We start from the raw sequence: 18454 nt of genomic DNA on the forward strand, positions 1-18454 counted from the left end.
AGGAAACATTTCTAACAAAAGAACAACAAATTAATAAGGAGGAAGAAAGCTTAATAATTTAGTGCAAACACTGCCTTTTGGTCTGGAAAGTAAAAACTAATTTCTAGAAAAAATTATACTAAATATGTACAATATGTATTGTTGTCGACAAATTGTAAAAAAAAAATCAAAAATGAAATACCTAAAATTTAAATAAAACAAGAGAGAACGCTACAGTCGAGCAAGCCCGACAGTGTAATACCCTGTACCCAGGTAAACTTCCGTCACTGAGTTATATGCGCCCAAAGCAGCAAAAAGAGGAAGAAGAAGAGCGAACTTGTTGCTGCAGTTTGGGGGGGTTGTACTGGTGAGAATTTGTTTTGCTAATAACTTTTCTTAGAATTGACCGAATTTGATAAAATTTTAAACAACAGTAGATAATTGTATAGAAATTATGTGTGCAAAGTTTGGTTTAGGTAGCATTTGAAATGTGGACGCTATTGACGAAATTCTGTAGCGGGGGAAGGGGGGGGGAAATTACAAAAAAAAAATAAACTCGTCCTTACTCGGACCTAGGAGAATCTGGATGCCAACTTTGGTTATTCTAGCTTTTATAGTTTCCGAGATCCTTGCGTTCATCCAGACGGACGGACAGACGGACGGACAGACGGACAGACGGACAGACGGACGGACAGACGGACGGACATGTCTAGATCGATTTCTCTCGTCATGCTGATCAAGAATATATATACTTTATGGGGTCGGAGATGCTTCCTTCTGTATGTTACATACTTTGCACAAACCTAATATACCCTTTTTACCCTACGGGTACAGGGTATAAAAATGTAAATAAAATATGAGGTACCTGCATCTTCAGTAAAGCTATGATCACACATGCAAATAATTTTCAAACAAATTTGGCTTTAAAAAGTAATTGACAAAGAAGTTTGTTTTAACAGAAAATTCCCTAATAGTAACGCATTTTTATTGGATTTCATTACAGTTCCTGACAAAGAATACGATAACTTTTCGTGCAAATTATTTGCCTGTCTGACCGTGCTTCAGATTTTTGAAAGCAATTTATTTCGAAATGGTTCTTTAAAGTCAAATAAACAGCCAGAAGAATGGTGAAAGAAAATAAAAGAAATAAATCAAACCACTATTTTTAAAATGTCTACAATAGGTGAAGAAAGCAGGCATTTGTAAAATCTGGGAGAGTTTTAAACCAGAAAAAAGGCTTAAACGCTCGTAAAGAAGAACAATACAAACACGATTTGAAAATCAAGCGAGCACATAAACACAGCATTTCGGAAACACTTGCCTTTATGTTGAAACTTTTCGAAATTCGTGTTCAGCCCATGGACAACACTGGGCCCAAAAGTCCAAATTTATGGTTATTAGTGTAGTTAAAGATGCCTGAACGAGCTGCTTACAAAAGTAATCATTGGCTTTCATTGCGCTTGAAATGATACGGTTTTTATGGGTCCTAAGCAGCTGTTTGAATTTGCTTATCAAATATGTAGCTACGAGTACACTTTTCTTAACAGCTTTTAATCAAACCTGAACGCTGTATGCAAAACACATTCCACAACACTTTGAGCTCAAAAGCAGTAGGGCATCTTTGTCAGATCCGACACAGTTTGATTTCATTTTCATTGCATTTAATCAGCTTAAAAATTAGTAGCCGGAGGCAAACAAAGCGGAGCTTGCAGCTGCCCGACAACTGGCCATAAAAGTGCGCCCTAAATGTGGCACTCCTCCTATCTGTCTCCCCTCATAGTCTGAGCTGGCTTTAGCCTTTGCTCATCAAGCGAAGATTATTTGTCTTAATGATGGAACATAAAAATCTTTTTATGATATGCAAAGCATTTTCATAATTTGCTTTAAATAACTTGGAGTCAGGATGCACATAAAAAGTGCGTCACGTAGCGAGTGTGCCATAAAAAACACTTAACACAAACCGTTCCCCGCGCCCCGCCCCCAAACATCCTCTCCAGAGTTACCAGCTACCAGTTGAGAGACCCGTTGAGCCCACATGAAGGTGCTCTAACTGCTGCCGTTGATGATAAGCGTCGCGTCTAAGTAGCAGTAGTCGGCCAACTGGCACTCGGGCCATTGCGTTCCTCACTTAAGTTGCCATACTGGGGACTTGGCACCATCATCATCGTCGTCGGCGTCGTTATAGTCTTCGTTGCTTTTGGATGTGAGAAAAATCATTTTCATGTAAATTGACACGTTTCATTATGAAGATGCAAAGGGCTAGCGATATGGCCAAGGGGGAGGTGGCGGTGTAGGGGGTAAGGGCATTCAGCAAACTGCGTGGGCAGGGTGTGCGTGTGTGTGGTTGTCATGGCCAGGGCTGCTGCTCTCTCATCGTTATTGCCACTGACAACCCGTACACAATATCATGCCACACATTGTGGTTAAGGCCGCTGGTTACGAAATATGATATGATATGTGGTAAATTAAGTACCAACACACACACACACACACACACACACACACACCACCACTCACATTTGTATGTGTATTATATCTACAGGTATCTGTAACTACTTATGTGTGTAGTTACGCGTTCGCCCAACCACAGGCGACAGCTATTAAGTGTCTGAAATGTAATTCACGTTTGCAGTTTTCAGTTACAACAAATTGACGGTATTTTTCAAGCGACAAAACAGTAACAAAATAGTTGCACATACAAACAATTCACACAGAGGTCGTTGAATCGAAATGGCCAGGCAACCAACATTGAACTTTAATGCCAAAACAATGTTCACACTTGCAAACAATTTGCACACAAATTTGTGCAATTTTACAAGTACACCTTGAAAAAAAAATTACAAAAAAGTTGTAGGCAGCAGCAAAACTAATTTTATTATCGAATTCAACATAATATTCTTTACATACTATTCGGGAATTTCCACTCATTTTTGGGCAAATAATTTGCTTGTCTGACCATACCCTGACCATACCAAGATTTTTTGGTATTTGAATGCAGGCGAAAACAATTTAATTTGTTGTATTCAAATTCAAATCATTCCATTAGTCAATTGAAGTGTCTTCTGTATTTCAAAGTTGCGTGAAAGTTTAGCGAGCTGATACTGACTGGAAAATAAAGCTTAAATTTTGTGAGCAAGGTACGAATATGTTTCCGAAATCTAAAAAATGTTATTCATATTTGTAAATACATTATTCAGATAAACTTATGGTGCCAACATTAATTAAAAGTTTGGCAAATCTACCTGTTAAGTTAAGTTCAAAATTGGCTAACTAATGTGCTATAAATTATATTGTGACAAGGCAAACAAATATTTTGGTTTGCTTCAAATGTTTGAAATAAATACTGTAGGTTCAGCTATTCCAAAAAATTAAATTTAAGACTGGTGCTATTTTGTCTTTGTACTATTTGCTTAATAACACTCATATTTTACTTTAAAGCGATAATGTTTTGGATTAAATGGTAGTTGCTAACGGAACGTAATAGTGCACCTAATTCTGTTTTACACGGTATTTTTTTTAACTTTTGATTTAACATGGTTTGAAAATGTAAAATTTTATATATGGTTGCACGACATTATTCCATTTATCAAGATTCGTTTTGCATATGATCAATGTTCTTTTTTACACGGTTTTTCTTTATACGACTTTTTTTGGAACGAATCTACCGTGTAAAAACAGAATTAGGTGTACTGTACTTTATTTGCTAATTTATTGTCATTACGGACAAATTTCTATTCAAACCAATTCAATTTCAAAACCAAATATTCATATCAAGCCAAATTCTGACTCTTAAATTGCTGACGTTTTTAAGACAGCTTTTAAAAACGTATTTTCCAAGCAAACTTATGTTTAACAGAGAATATGTTTTCGCTTCACTGCCCCTAGGTGCGTAGCAGAGCTTTGCTTTAAAACTACTCCATAACCGAACCTCCCATCTTCAGAACACTGTGCGCTAATTACGTTATTGGTCCATCGATATCTGCATACCATTGGACCTCTTAAGTGTCGTCCAGCGAAATAGATATGAGCTCAGCACTTTATGAACGTTCCTGAAAGTGCAAAATGACAAGAGACTTCGATTCTCGCTCGCTAATCAAAACTGTCAAATTGACCATTATACGGTGCCCTAGGTGCCCGGTCCGTAACTATAAAGAACATAACCTTGGCACCGAAATAGCCCAAAGGGCTCCTTCCCTCATTCGCTCGCTCACATGCAACAGAATCTAATTAAAAACGTGCTAAGCGTTTTAACGACGACTCTGACGACGATGCGAGCTCCCCTCAGGTCTTGGAGCCAACGACACTCCACGCTCGACCATGGATATAGGGGGAAGGGGGTACGGGAGCCGACGACAATGATATGCCATTTTGAAGTGCTCCATACGATAAAAGAAGCAACCAGCAAACGTACCATTTTTTTTTTCGTTGCTCTTGTTTATTTATTTTGCATTTTTGTTGTTGTTTTTAGTAGTTCACCCTACTTATGCATGTATGTGTGTGTCTATGTGTGTGTTTATGTTCTCCCCAACCAATTCAAAACAGAAAAATGTTCAAGTTTCTTTTCGTTTTTTGTGCCTTTGCTTTCAAGTGTGTTCGCTACTGTTACGTGTAAAGTCTTTAGACGAGTGTGTGTGTGTCTATGTGTGTGTGTGTGAGAGAGTGTGGGTCTTGCCCGAGGGCAGCAATCGGGGTGGGGCGAGTGCTCTAATGAGATGAGGCTTGAGCTGAGTTTAATGCTGTTGTGTCCACGCAGTGCCGGTTCTGCTGTCCAATGCTGCCACACGGCTTTTATTTTTTTAATTACGAAAATTGGATTTTTATGTACAACGGAGACACTTGACATGCATGTGTTTTCCATCTCTCTCTCTGTCTCCCTCTCTCACTCTGCCATCGTCCACACAATCCCCAGCCAAGTCCCAGTCCAATTCATAGTGAGAGTGTAAAGATGAGCGCAGTGGCGTTGCAGAGACAGGTCGGCTGCAGTGTTGACCAACTCTGGTTGTCGTCTGCCCGTTTTTTCTTCCTCCACGTTTGATTTTTATCTCTCTCGGGGCTCGTCGGCGGTCGGCGCTTAATTGACTTGGCCAGCAACTGGGGGTTTTTGCGGGTTAAGCAGTCGTATGCTCCTCGCTAATGAAATTAGGTTAAAGCGGTAGTAAATAGGTGGCCAACAGCTGCTCTTGCTTGCTTGCTTGCTTTCTTGCTTCCTTGTGGCTCTGCACCGGAAATTGCTTTGGTGCCGTCAGTGCCATCTATAACTATCTGACTCATCCCCTCATCCCCTTACACCCCCCTTGATAACTGCTTTTGGTTGCAGTGGCAGAAATTGAGCGATTTGCTTAGTGCTTTCAACTTTCAGCTACTTTCGAATGCATTAATGAGAAGAGAAAAAACAAAAACAAGAAAATTCCAAGCTGCATTTTGGCCATAGCATTAAGTATGGTAGTAGTTGCTAGTTGGCTAGCACAGGTAGTTGCCATTTTATGGGTGAAAGTTGGGGGCAAAGTGGTCAACAACAAATGGGTGGGGTGGCAAATGTCGTGAGTGGGATTGGCAGCAGCAGTGGGAGCAGCATAACCAGCACCAGAGAGGCAAAAGTCCTGTATTAGTATTGTTGAGAATTAGTTCATATGTTTTAAATAGAGTACACGAACATGCTTGTAAATGGGAATAAGCTTTTTCAGGCAGTAAAAACATCCACTGCCACCACATCTAAATTATTCTTTCCTTTCATTCAGATTTATACTAAAAGCACTGCTTTTATTTTTGAGATAATAATCCCGCTTATAGGAGAGAAAAAGTTACTCCTCCAAATAGAAATACAATTGTATCTCTGGAAAAAATATATATTCAAATTGCCTCGTTTTTGTTTAACAGAAATTACTTTTTTTCTTTTTATTTATATTTATGGCTTGGAATATTCTAGACGATTTAGAGCTGAATATTTTTAATTTAAGCATTTTTCACACTTGGAAATACGAAAGTCTAAAGACTGTTTTAATAGACATCTCGACTGTCCGGATGGCTGAAAGTTTGAGTGTCAACATAACAAATAATTACAAATTTTTAAAATTAGGTCATAAATGATCTGAAGGTCTTAAAATACACAGTACATATATTTATTCTGATTGTTTTCTTAAGCTCACCACCAATTAACATTTTATTGAAATACTTCTGTTCTGACTGTTTACTAATTGCCTTTCAATTTCTTTTCTTTGCAGGTATGTTAAAAACGAAACCATTATTACTGCTCCCCAATTTCTCACGCGTAAGTTGTCCTTTTCAATAAAAAGCCAGCTATCCCTGTCGCAGAGACTCCAAACAAACAGATAACTTAGACTAAGTACCAGGGATTTAGCAGACATCCAACCAACACAGCTAACCATACCCTCTTGAAAAGCTCAAATGACAAACTTTCTGGCAAGTTTTTCCAACGCATCTACTCGGCAGCACAGACATGGAATAACAGAAATAGGCAAAGAAAGAGAAATGAAATGAAATGACAAAACTCTACCAGGAGGGTCAGTCATAAATACGCAAATAATTCGCTGCTGCCCCTTTCCACAACTCCAACTCCCCCTCTCCCTTGCTCCCAACCATACCCCACTAGGTATTTCTTAATAAAAGTTTGTGAGCAGCTCACCTGTGTGTGCCCGACGCAATGCGTTGTCTTTCTCCAATCCCGACAATTTCAAGTGGCATTAACTTTGCGCCAAAGTTTCATTATCTGCAACGCCAGCCACACAAATTTTGCAATTACGAAAACCAAAGGGACTAGGGCGGGGGAATCAAGTGGAGTGTATCAGGGAGAGCCTTGTGGCAGACTTGGCAGTCGTCAAGCAAAGTTTGGAACTTCGTCCGCGTCTAAGCCAAAACGCCAGAACCCTTAAATATGGCTAGACAGCGTACGCGCGAGCGGGTTGGCCAAAACTTTTTTTGTCAATGGCACTTCAGATCGAGGGTCACAGCAGCGCAGCAGCAACAACAACAACAACAAGAACAACGACTGAAACAATTCAAAACTGACGCGCCCGAAAATCGCTGCGCTCGAACAAATTTCCAACAAACATTTTGTTGACTATTTTCCCTCTGCCGGGTTTTGTATGCGAATGCCTGCGAAGTGACGATGATGACGACAGGTGGGGCGGAGGGGGTGTGGCATACATACATACATACCTATATTGGGAGGCATTTAGGATTGCTATGTATTTTTGCGGGGGTCGTCGCCCCATCCCTCTCCCTTATTGCTGCAGGTGCAGCAGCAGTCAACAATTTGCGTTGTCAGCACAAAAATATATATAAAAGGAATAGGACAAAACAAAAAAAAGGGTGGTGGGGGAGGAGGATTTGGTTGTAGATGGAAAAACATTTTCCATTCTCATCTGCAATATATGACAAAAATTTAGTTTGGTTCATGGCTTAATTTGCTTTCCATGGAACCATTTTGTAGCCAAACATTGCAAAAGCCAGAGAGAGACAGAGACAGAAAGAGAGGAGAGAGAAAGAGAGGGAGGGAGAGATTGGGATCTCAACAACAATTGTTTGTTATTTCTGCTATCCGAAACATTGAGTTTTATTTTTATGTAACCAACGCATTCATAGCCATTGACTGAAGTCCTCCAACTAAACAAAACTGTCGCCTGCCATAGCTGGTTGTTGTACTTTTAGTCAGCACTGTTCACGCTCAAGTGAAGCAGCGCTGGCTGCAGACCATTGCCTATAAATTTGACTCCGGTAGGGCTCAAGGGTTGCGGGTGGAATACTGTGGAATATGTGGGCAATGCCACATTTTTGTTGTAGGCAGCATTGTTGAATCTGTCCCAACGACTTTTTCGTTTTTGATACGCACAGTCGGCCCGAATTTTTGCATAGTTTTCCTCAACCGTTGGCAACATTTTTTCACCCCATCGTATGTGTGTGTGTGTGTGTGTATGTGTATGTGTATGTTGTTGACAAATGGTTTAAAGCTACAGAGGTGTGGTGGTCATAGGCCAAGCTGGGCCTTCCGAAATGCCTTTAATTTTTGGTAATTTAGATGCATCACTTTTGACGTGCAGCCGACAGAATGCAGAAATGTAAATATCCGAAATGTTTATTCAGAAATTGATAGAAAACAACAGTTGCTTGATGTATTTTCCCAGAGTTATTGATTCCGTGAGGCAGATATTTGTGAATCTTTAATTACTTGTAACCAATGACAGCCTTTCCCCTTAACTGAATATGATTTGAAAAAAAAATTGATCACTATGTTTACATTGAATGATGGAAGAAAATGATTAAGGCTTCAAAAAGACAACATACATAATTTATTTGTCTTTATTTAGAGAAATGTTTATTTGTGACTTGAACATTCTTTATTCTCCATTAAATCATTATATAAATCCAATATATCTGTCTCCACCATAAAAAATGCGGTCCTAAAAAGTTTATAATTCCATTCAAATGCACTTTTCACTTGAAATAATTCAAAATTATCTTCCTCGCACAAGCAACTGATTAAAATGTAAAATTATATAATCTATTCAAAAAAGTCGTTATTTGCCACTGACTTGATTAATGCATAAAGACAGAAAGAGGTTAACTCGCAGGTACACTTCAAAAACTATAGTGACAGCATTTGATCCTGGCAATATCGGTTCCAATTACAACAGAATTAGGTGTATAAGCAATGTATATTTTAAAATATCTTTACCTCTATATCTTTATTTGAACTATATTCCAACACCTACACTATGGAATTTAAAAGTTCATGGAAAGAAATCTATAAATATAAATTTATTCAAAGTATTAATATTTTATGATTGCCGAGAAAAAATCTGAAACAGCGTTTGACGACAAACCCTTTCAATAGATAAATAAATAATAAATAAATTAATAAAAATAGGAATACTTGTACATATATCCAATGCATCGATTTGTCAACATTCTTCAATGTACTTTTTGTACTTTTATTTTTTAGTTGAAATGGCATTTAAATATGTTGAATATCGAAATATTGATAACCTTTCATTGCTGGATTATGTATTTAGCTGTGTAAGGATATTTTTAAACATATCATGCTGTGCACACTGACCGAAAAATCCGTGGTAAAAAAAAATAACAGAAACATGTTTTTTTTTTTTAATTTTTCTTCATTTATTTAGGAACAAAATATCGATTGTGATTTTGAATCACAAAGCATTCGAAAAGAACAACCGTCGTTAAACCTTTGATTTATTTAAAAAAATGTACCGTGCTTCTAGCTGCAAAAAATGTAAGCTGTATCATAAAAAATCTAATTAAAATTTCAGTTTTAACCTTTTCCAAAAAAATTGTTTGACAGTTGAAAATAATGAATTAATCAGCATTTCCACGTTTTACTTTTTAAACTAAAGTTCTTTTAAAAGCCCATCAAAGCTATTGAATTGCTCAAAAATAAAACCAAACGACATTCTCTGGAGTTGATATTGATAGCTGATAAATGGTGCTTCAAAGCCAAATGCGGCATTTAAATTCCATAGCAGCAACAACGCGGACGCTGTCGCTGACTCACCGTAAATTGCACACCACACCATGTCGCCACGCCCCCCGCCTGACTCTACACCCGCACAGCCCACTTCCTGGCTCATTGGCTCGGCTGACTGCGTTTCCTGTCCCACCACTGAATGTCGGCTGCCTTTATTTACAGATAGTTTTTCATTGGGAAAAACATTTTCCAGCAATTGAATATCATCCAGACAGTGCGAGAATACAAAGCATTAAAATGTTGTTATTTTTTTCGCTTTTCTCTGGTTTTTTGTTTGCTGTTGTTGTTGTTGCTTTTTGATTTTTATGCTGAAATTAATGAGACTGACGGCCGGTCGGCCGATTGACGCAACTTGATGCGCCTCGCAGTGAGATATTCTCGGCTTTTATAAATATTGAAATCATTTATCAGCAACAGCAACAGCAATGGCCCCTGAGCTCAGCACAAAAGACTCAGCCCGTCTCGGGTCGCCGAGGAATGCGCGAAATCAATGAGAGATGGCGATGGAAATGGCAAACCGTGGACCACAGCGACCGACCAAAGACCTGAGTGTCAGTGCCTTTGCTTATCGGCAAATCGTGAAAAAAAGAATGTTTATAATAAATGAAAACACAAATGTGGCTGTCGTGCCTGCCCGAAGAAGGCAGAGTCAGAGAAATGAGAGAAAAAAAATGATTGTAAATTGTGAATGCAAAGCGCATAGGTTGTGGCATTATCGGAGTGTTGAACTCTCGCCGGTGAATGCAGCGAAAAAATGTTTGCACACTCTTTCGGTTTTTGTTCCCCAGTTTATCCGAATCTGCTGTCAGTCCGAGGAAGTTCTTTATGCACATCGACCGTTTGACTGAGTGCTATTAAGCCGACATATTTCTGCAGCGATTTCATCAGCAAATCAATTCATTTGAGTTTTATGGCGAAAAACTGCACATATATTCACAATCCACACCTGATTCCCAATTGACAATCTCATGAATGGCCTTCAATGGATTTTAAGAGATAAGAGTTGACTTTTAACATTGGTTAATTATTGACTCTTACGGTAGTTTTTATGTTGTGCTGAGTAATAAAACAAGAAGTGTTATTGTTATTTTCGATATGTTAATTCAAGTTTTCATTTCCATTATTTTATTATTTGCATTTCCATTATTCCATTTCTCTCCATCTCTCAATTAAATCGATTCTTAGCAAAAATTCGCAAAAATTGATTCTTTTTGAAGCTCTATTGGAAAGTATTATCAGAATATATAAACGCGAAATGAATATAAATCTCTATAATTTTTTTTTACTATGTGAATATTAATAAACCAGTAATTCAGACTAGTTTGTGTTCTAATAGTATTATTAGAGGCTATTTTTCATAAGGCAGGTTACGCCATTCAAAAAATATCTGAATAGGTACAATTCGAACAATCAAGTAATACTAAAAAGCGAATCTATAATGGTATATAATCTTAAAGTTTTGAAAACGCAAGCTTGGAATCTTAATTCTTCATATTTTTAACAATTCTCTTCACTCTCCCGCCGCAAACATACTTTTTGCTGTTGCTCTCAATACATAGAGCCTTTTATTAAATATCTGTTATCTGCTGAAAATAGCTAAGAATCGTTTAACTAGACACATTCAAATGTTTTTCTATATATATTTAATTTTATTATATTTCTTAATTTTATTTAAATCGCCATAAGTGAGCACGAGTCCAGAAAGTAAAAAGAAATGTGAGGTTTATAAGGGCAATAAAATCTTAAAACTAAAATGAAAATATTAACTTATAAAATAACGCGACATAATTAGCAATCGATAGTATTGTGAAACCATCTCTGTTTGCCACTGCACTGATAATTGTTCAAAAGCTTAACTCTTTTCAATACCCGGCAATTGAAATAAAAAAGTTCCCACAGCAGAAAATCACTTCACGCACTGACATACTTACTGCCATTGAATATGCATTCATATACGAGTATACGTATACTATAGTATAGTACATATATCGAGCACTCTTAGGTGCCGTCATGTAGTCATCGATACACTTCCAAGAGCACTTAATGCAATGAATCCTACTTTGCCATCATCTGCCCTGGAGAGGCGAGCTCTGCAGGCGCATTAACTAAAGGCTTGCTTGCACTTCAAATTGACTAAAAAACATTTACTGGAAACTATTTGCAACAATTTTTCACAGTCAGCTGCCATAATTTTTCACACAACCACATACAAACACACACACACACACAGACACGCAGATACTGTTCCCTCGGCTTGGGTTGCAGAAGAGAGGTGTAAGACTCGTAGCGTTGTAAAAGTTCAGGCGCGCCATTTTTTACACGAAACTCGCTGCTTTTATTTTAACACTTTAAACGTTGACGTTTATATGCAGGCTGAGCAGGAACGGCTGCATTTTCATTTCCATTTCTGTTGCACTGGCAACTTTGTAATCAACAGTCAGCCCCCAGTTGGGCCTCGCAACACACACAGAGGACAGGACAGACACTACAGTACAGTACAGAACAGAACAGGGCTGGGCTGGGCTGGGCCAGACAGAACCGAACCCGAACAGGACAACTAAAGTGCTGGACAGTCGAGTGCAGTGTACCAGCATCAGCATCAGCGTAGATACAGATATACCACAATTTATCTCACAGTTTGCAGTCTAAACAAAATAACTGCCGGCCCTCCTCGCCATCGTCAAGCTGAAGTTTTTGCTGCTCAGCGGCGGCTCATCGGCTCATCTCATGCTATCTAACAAACGCCTCTCACGCCTCTCACGCCTCGTCCGCGCTGCCAGCATTTGTATGCGCCATTTGCCATGTTGTGCCCCTTCCCCCGCCCCTCCGCACGAGCCCCTCGCTGTTGACCACCTTGCAAACGTCCGGGTCCGCGACCATGTCCGCTGGGTGGCTCGCCCATTGACCATTGCCACATCGGCACTGGGAACGGCGACAGCGATAAATGTTTTAGCATTTCAAACAAAACTACGCAAAACTGAAATATACAAATGATTTCGTATTTATTTCAGCAGAGCATCCATGTTGCTGCTCGCCTAACGATTGCTATTCCTATTGCCATTGCCATTGCCACTGCCAGAGTCCAGGGTCCAGGCACTGTCAGTCCAGCGGTCAGGGCGACAAGACTAGATGAATGTATAAACGCTTCGGCTTTTCTATCTATAATTTGGTGGCGTGTTTCTGCAATTTAAGCGAGATTTGCTGTCATCCCAGGTCTAATGATGTAGCCCGTGGAATCACGTACTTAGTGTGGTCTTAGGTCTTATAGATAATAAAAATGAACAACACTCAACTCTAAATTATGGCTATATGTTTTCATAGCAAATAAGAGAGTTCCAGCGCTTTTAAAACCAGTCCCCCCAACCTATCCAACTTAGACGCTAATTATAATTGTATTTAATTTAAATAATTAATTGACCGTGCAGTTGCGTCCTAAGATCTATAGTTGTTCAAACAATGGAGTTGTTTTTCTTTGTAAAAATGTTTTCAGCTAAATTAAATTAAATCTATTCTGATATTTTCCATCTTTAAAAGCGTGTTTAAAGGTGCTTGATTACAGTTTTTAAACATCTTCAATATCATCAACAATTTTAATATTTTGTGTTAGCTTCTTTGATTTGTTTTCAAAAAATGTTGAGACCTATACATAAATTATTTAGGGTTAATCTAAATGATTAACTTGCACGAAATGCTCTAAACACCGGTAGAACTGTTTTTTTTTCGATCCCAGGCTATAGAGAAATTGATAGAACTGTTAGAAAGCATTAAACATTTATAGATTAGCATTTTTTTTTTCTCTCTCTCAAATCGATAGCTATGTTTGTCGATAAAATAAAATAAGTATAACAAAAAATTAATGACCCATAATAGAGTTAAAGTGACTAGAAATTTAAACAATCTGTTCACATTTGACAATGAAAAGTTTCGCTTAACTTACACTAAAATCGAGAAAATATATTGCCAGCTGATTTAATGGTTCGAACCCCTTCTTGACAATGTTGAGGGAAGTGAATCATATCCCAATTCTTAGCTTAATAATAGGCAGTTCCTATGCATCTGAAAAGCAAGAAACAAAGCAAAGATAATCTTTACATTTTAAAAGAAGGCTATGAAAATTAATAGAGAATGCATTCTCCATTCGAATGCAAATAAATGTTTAATATTTCTGCTTATCGATGGAACTACTTCAAAATTGCTGGCTTTTATGACCCTGCTTCAAAATACCTTTTATTAAATGCATAGTGTGACTAAAATATTGAATAAAATTACCGAAATGAATATTAAAGCTTAAGAATAATCTTATTGAGCTCAGTCAAGATGGTTGTCCCCTTTGTGTAATATTAATGCTAATGACTCCTCAAAATGTAGTCCCAAGAGTTGAACGAATTTTAATGACTTGCCACTAAATGTGCAGCAGAACCAATTAAGCATCACCTTACCAGCGACACGCCCACCCCACCATTACATACATAAATTTGAAGACGTCGGACTAAGCTCCTAACACGTTCAACTATCAAATTTCATAAATTTATTAAATTATGATCCAAAACAAAGCGAATGACGGCCAATGTCTGGGCTGGCAGCGAGCGGAGAATATTAAACTAAAATAGAAAATATGAAAGCATCAGCAGAGAGTGGAAGTACATACATAGATACATTTACACATAGATACATATGCATGTATGTATGTACATACGTGTATGTATGAAAAAGAACAAGTATAGTATGTAAGTATACTCGTATTTGGAAGAAAGTACCACCAACTGCGAACTGAGGCAGCTGCATTGGCATGTGGCGGCAACTTGGAATTGTCGATGTCGTTGTCTTCTGCATGTCGTGGCATGAAGCAGCAACTACGAGACTGATGTTGATGACGTTCATAGTGATGATGATGATGGCGATGATTATAATCGTGCGCTTGTAGTGTGTATGAGAAGTGTGTGGGTTGCCCGACTTGCCGACATTTGCCAGGCATGTTTATGGCTGACTTGTGGCTGCGTTTTCTGCTAGGGTTTTCCACCTAGTAAATGGGCTGCTGCTCATTAGTTTTTGTCATGGATGTGACATGACTAAAAATTAATATGTCAAATTGCTTGCACGCATGCACAGCGACTTGGCTGCGGAAAGGGTAGGGAATTGAACTGGAACCGCCGGCAATTCAGGCATGACCGGCCAGCATGCAAACTAGGACGTGCTGCGGGCCGTCTCTTGTCTTGCCAGCGCAATTAGAAGTTAGCAGCAGTGGCAGCAAGAGCTGCCAAAATGTCAAACCGAAAATTGCTGCGTCTGCCAGCAGTGTCAGCGTCATCGTCAGCATCTAGCCAGGCAGGAAGGCAGGCAGGCAGGCAGACAGACCTGACATGGCAATGGCAGGTACAGGTTCGGTTGGAGTTGGAGTTGAAGTTAAGAGACGGTGGTGGTGGCTGACCCAACACCAGGCACCTGCATGGCCCACTTTCGGTTGGAAGCCAACCAAATCAATTGCAACCTCAGTCTAAGACTCATGGCGTTACATAATATGCATGAAGGCAAGACATCTTTTTATTGGAGCTGTCAATTCGATATAGAGTCTGCGAACCAGTTCCTTCAAAAGAAGAATATCTTTTTAGAATTTTAGAATTTGATTTAAATACATTTTTAATAGAAAGAATTTTCAATACAATTGCAACCTAAGAACTAGTTCAATTGATTAACTAATAATGAACCAATAATTAAAATCAATTGCAACCTCAATCTAAGACTCATGGTATTGCATAATATGCATGAAGGCAAGACATCTTTTTATTGGAGCTGTCAATTCGATATGGAGTCGGCGAACTAGTTCCTTCAAAAGAAGAATATCTATTCTGAATTTTTGAATTTTTAATTGAAAGAATTTTCAATACAATTGGGACCTATTAACTTGTTCAATTGATTAATTAGTGATGAAATAATAATTAAATTAAAACAAATTAGAACTAGCCTCTTTTGTTAAAAAAAACTTTAAATAATAATGAAAAAATGATAAACACACTTAAATTTAAATAGCGAACTAATTCAATTATCAAATTTCATTAAATGTATAAATATATAAATGTCATTTATAAAATTATATATTGAATGCATTTAAGAACAATAACTAAGATTTAAAAGATTTAGTATACATTTCTCCCTTTGGGTACAGTGCATAAAAAGAGCCAACTATTGTAGCCTCAAGAACAACGACTAAACTGCAGAACTAGTTCACAGTTTAATTTTATTTATCTAATTGTATTTAAAAATAAAAAGTTTACACTTACAGTATTGGTTTAAAATTTTGTATTAAATTTTTAGATTTGCACTTGAATGCATTGTATATCATTTTTTAGTAAAAGTCGTATAATTATGAGTGCAAAGTTATGGGACTGAGGAAAATACGTAACTCCATTTGATACCTAAAATGAGAAATATTTTCAAATACGAGAAAATAGTCATATTTCATTCAAAGCTAAATTTATTTACCGAATATCGCTTTATTTATTTAAAATTCAGTAAAAAAAATCTTTATAAGGTTCATGTCTTGTCATAGTTACCAACAATTATCTACAAAAAATTTATAAAAATGTTTTTTGTGGTTGGTTGTTTTGGGATGAACAACGTAGATCAATTGAGCTAGTTCGTGTTCCTTAACACAGCTCCAGATATTCTTACACTGACTGGTAAGAATTTTATTCTCATGTCCGCTAACGTGTTCAGAATTTAACAATTTACAAATACATGCAGACCTATAGCCAAGAATTCGCTAGAGTCAGTGTCCCAGAAACGCTCTGCACCAACTATTCCAATATGTCCAAGTATATAGCATCAACAGCAACAACAACAACATCGCATGAACATCAGCAACATGTTGCTGTTGCTGCTTGTTTCTTGCGTCATGTTGCTGCGCATCGCATTTGATTTACAGTTGAGTTTGAGGCGTTGTTTGCCTATTTTTACAACAATTTGCTTAATGTTTTTTCTTTTTTATAAAGTTAAGACCAGGCCAGGCCAGGCCAGTTTTTTAAAATGTGGGGCGCACAATATTCGAATATTTTTGGGTATGTTGCTTTCGTTGTTGTTGTTGTTGTTGTGCGTCACATGTCAATGCTGTTGGGTGGACGTTGGCATAAGTGTCAGCGTCACGTTGTCCAGCTACGTGATGTGCATGTTAATTGACCGTTAAATATGCGTAGGGTTCCCGGGTCTCCTGGAATCCAGGATCCAGGGCTTTAAGTTGGATTTAAGTTGGTTTTAAGTTGTAAGCATTTAGTTGGCATTAAATGTGCGTGTCATGTGCATCGGGCGTGATTTGTGCCTGGAGATAGGGATGAAGAGCAAAGAATTTAGCAAAGGTCACCAGAATATATATGTATATATGTACTGGTATATACATATACATACATACTCGCACATGCTTATGCCGAATAAGCGTGCAAAAGTTTTACCATTTCGTGTTAACTTGAGTAACTTTTTCTTAACTTGCTTACCGCAATTTATCTGATGTGGTAGAGCATGTTATTTTTATGAAATTTTGTATTCAGGAATATTGTTGGTTCTTTACACAAATGTTTGTTAATGGTGCTAAGCTAAAGAAAGAAATTAAACTAAAGCAACTTAAATTAATTAATCATTTTAGCTTAACATTACTTTCGTTATAATATCTTAATGCATTTCATAACGAGGATAATGGATTTGTGAGAAAGAATTTCGAGGTTTTCTTTATTGATTATCTACATAAATCCAGGAGTGCGAGTAAAAGATTACAAATAAAGAGAATAATGAAACTAATGATGACGAAGAATAGTAGAAATTATTGTTGCCTTTACTCGAACCTATTAATTTTTTATATTTTGTGGGCTATTAAGTGTTTAGATTCTTCACCTTTCTTGTTTTAATAAAACCTAATAAAATATTGAAATAAAAATGGAAAATACTAAGAATCAATTAGACTAATAATCAGAGCATATATTTGCTATTTTTGCTCTTTCTTTATTTAACACATTTTTCATTTAGTCTGCACCAATAAATAATAAAAGTAATATTAGTATTTTCAATTTATGTAGTACTCTAGCAATCAAAAGTCAATCAAACATTTCATTTCAACCGCATTTTATATTGAGAACTCTTAGTAACATTTGTGGCTTTACTGCAAACAAAAATATGTATACAGAATATGCTCGCATCTTTGCAGACAATCAATAATCGAAAATACGTTTGTTGACCTACAAAAGTGACAAGTACAAGTATGTTAGGAAAATGTTGGGGAACTGGTTTGTGTCGATATCCAAAAAAGAAAACGGTAATTTAAATACAAGCATGGAGAGCAAAATAAACTAAACTGTACTAAAGTGAAATAAAATAACTATAACAGCTCGAAAAGCAATTGAAGTTAGCGATACGCGGCACGCAAAGCTGCCACAATAACAGCCATAACAACAACAACAATAACAAACACAAAATATTGCAACAATTTGCATGAGGCCTGTTACGATTTTGTGGCATCCATGGCCGTGGCATGCAACAGATACGCCACGAGATCACAGCGCGACTAACGGCAAAAAGCGTGCGGCTGTCTGATGGTTTCCATTTCGCTCCCCCTCCTACCTCCCTGAACCAGTCCCCCACTCCAACGACGTTGTCGGCCTATCGATGGCGCGATGGCCCGTTGCGAAGATGCATCGATGGTCCAAGCGATGGCGCAACTACCACATACAGTTAGGTGCTTAAGCCGGTTCTGTGAAGGAGCAGTCGAAGCAGAGACTCGGCCACAAATACAATAATAATTACGAACAAGAAAATATGGCAGGTGCCTGTAATGCGCATCGTAAAATGGAGAACTTGGCCCCCGTCGTCGCGTCTCTGACAACGAAAGTGCGAAAAACGTGGAGGAATAGGAGAAGGAATAGCAGGAGGAGGCAGCAACTCGTTCCTTGTCTGAGTTGTGGGGGTTTTGTAAGCAGATATAATGTTGCA

The 18454-nt window shown here is 37.8% G+C and overlaps 1 protein-coding gene across 1 annotated transcript in view; it reads left to right on the forward strand.

The window, feature by feature from the left end:
- Window positions 1–18454, forward strand: part of LOC115632575 (frizzled) — a 159200-nt gene that overhangs the window by 30105 nt on the left and 110641 nt on the right. The gene's annotated exons all lie outside the window — the stretch shown is intronic.

The sequence above is a fragment of the Scaptodrosophila lebanonensis genome, unplaced genomic scaffold (genome assembly GCF_003285725.1).
Source record: "Scaptodrosophila lebanonensis strain 11010-0011.00,11010-0021.00 unplaced genomic scaffold, SlebRS2 tig00001415-arrow-pilon, whole genome shotgun sequence".
NCBI classification, from domain to species: Eukaryota; Metazoa; Arthropoda; class Insecta; order Diptera; family Drosophilidae; genus Scaptodrosophila; species Scaptodrosophila lebanonensis.